Below are 2,535 nucleotides of genomic sequence, written 5' to 3'. Positions count from 1 at the left end.
CCACTAGCAACCGGTCCGAAGTTACTATAGACTGGGCCGTCATGATTCATAGCATCATGATTGGAGAGGAAGTAGAAGTTCATGAGGTTATATCCCAAGAACTTTATAAGGTGGCGGACAAGTCCTCTACATTGGCAAGGTTAGCCTTCCCTCATCTCATTTGTCACCTCTGTTATTCAGTTGGAATTAACATAGAAGGAGACATCCTCATTGAAGAAGACAAGCCCATCACTAAGAAGAGGATGGAGCAAACAAGAGATCCCACTCATCATGAAATCTTTGAGATGCCTCAAGGGATGCACTTTCCTCCACAAAAGTATTGGGAGCAAATCAACACCTCCCTAGGAGAATTGAGTTCCAACATGGGACAACTAAGGGTGGAGCACCAAGAACATTCCATTCTCCTCCATGAAATTAGAGAAGATCAAAGAATCATGAGAGAGGAGCAACAAAGGTAAGGAAGAGACATTGAGGAGCTCAAGCACTCCATAAGATCTTCAAGAGGAAGAACAAGCCACCATCACTAAGGTGGACCCATTCTTTAATCTCCTTGTTCTTTATTTTTCTGTTTTTTCGAATTTTTATGCTAATGTTTATCTATGTTTGTGTCTTATTACATGATCATTAGTGTCTTAGTGTCTATGCCTTAAAGTTATGAAAGGCGTTGATCACATACAGGCTATCATAGAAGAAATCATTCACAGTTGGGGACAGTAAAACCGAATTGATCCAGAAGAATAAAGATTCTCTGAAGCCTTAACTATCTTCTTATCATTACTTTCACCATCAATTGATTAACGTTTTATTTATTTTCTTTTTATGCGCTTTAAACAACCTACCCATTTTTCTATCCGCCTAAGTACGATCTACAAGATAACCATAGATTGCTTCAAATAACAATCCTCGTGGGATCGACCCTGACTCACTTAGGTATTACTTTGATGACCTAGTGCACTTGCTGGTTCAGTTGTCCAAAGTTTAATTCCGCGCACCAAATTTTTGGCGCCGTTGGTGGGGATTGTTTGAGTTTGGACAACAAACGGATTGTCTTGTTGCTTAGATTATGTATTGTTTTTAATTTTGTTTGAGTCTTTTAATTTCTTTTTTCGAAAAAATCAAAACTTTTTCAAAAACCTTTTCTTTTCTTTACTAATCTTGATCTTGTGTTTGAGTCTTTGTTCTTTTTCTTATTTAAGCCTTTTCGAATTTTTTGAGTATTTTTCAAAAAAAGTATCTTTTGTTTGAATCTTGTGTCAATCTTTAACTTTAATGTCTTCTCGTGTCTTTTCTTTTAAAATTTTTGAAATTGGTGTCTTGGGTTTTCAAAATTTTTACGTTTGGTGTCTTTTGCATGTTATTGTTTTCTTTCAATTCCTTAAGTTTTGTTCTTGGTGTTCTTCTTGATCTTTGATGAGCGGATAATTTATACGCTTTTTGGCATTGTTTTTAGTATGTTTTTAGTATGTTTTAGTTAGTTTTTATTATATTTTTATTAGTTTTTATTTAAAATTCACTTTTCTGGACTTTACTATGAGTTTGTGTGTTTTTCTGTGATTTCAGGTATTTTCTGGCTGAAATTGAGGGACCTGAGCAAAAATCTTATTCAGAGGCTGAAAAGGATTGCAGATGCTGTTGGATTCTGACCTCCTTGAACTCGAAGTGGATTTTCTGGAGCTATAGAAACCGAATTGGTGCGCCCTCAATTGCGTTGGAAAGTAAACATCCTGGGCTTTCCAGCAATGTATAATAGTCCATACTTTGCCCGAGATTTGATGGCTGCAATTTACTTTTCCTTGTTTAAATTCTGCAAATCCAATCCCCAATCCCCTTTACAATTCCAGCCGTTTACATTCCTTGCACTTTAAAATTCCGCAATCTACATTTCTTGCATTCTAAGTTTTCGCCATTTAATTTCTTGTTCTTTAAGATTCAGCACTTTAATTTCTTGCCCTCTTTAATTTCATGCAATTTACACATTCCTTTTACTTTCAATGAAATTTAATTTTTGCAAATCACAAATCACTCAACCAAATCTTGATTCGCTTGACTAAATCAACCACTAAACCAAAATTGCTCAATCCTTCAATCCCTGTGGGATCGACCTCACTCCCGTGAGTTTTTATTACTTGATGCGACCCGGTGCACTTGCCGGTGAGTTTTGTGTCGGATCGTTTTCCGCACATCAACGGGACTGTAGCCATTGACAACGGTGATGCCCAACATACAGCTTGCCATGGAAAGGAATAAGAAGGATTGGATGAAGACAGTAGGAAAGCAGAGAGACGGAAGGGACAAAACATCTCCATACGCTTATCTGAAATTCTCACCAATAAATTACATAAGTATCTCTATCTTTACTTTATGCTTTATTCATAAATCATCTATAACCATTTGAATCTGCCTGACTGAGATTTACAAGATGACCATAGCTTGCTTCATACCAATAATCTCCGTGGGATCGACCCTTACTCGCGTAAGGTTTATTACTTGGACGACCCAGTGCACTTGCTGGTTAGTTGTGCGAAGTTATGATAA

This window comes from Arachis duranensis, chromosome 3 (genome assembly GCF_000817695.3).
Source record: "Arachis duranensis cultivar V14167 chromosome 3, aradu.V14167.gnm2.J7QH, whole genome shotgun sequence".
Classification (NCBI taxonomy): domain Eukaryota; kingdom Viridiplantae; phylum Streptophyta; class Magnoliopsida; order Fabales; family Fabaceae; genus Arachis; species Arachis duranensis.
The sequence above is the reverse complement of the archived record's forward strand: the minus strand, read 5'-3'. Positions refer to the sequence as shown.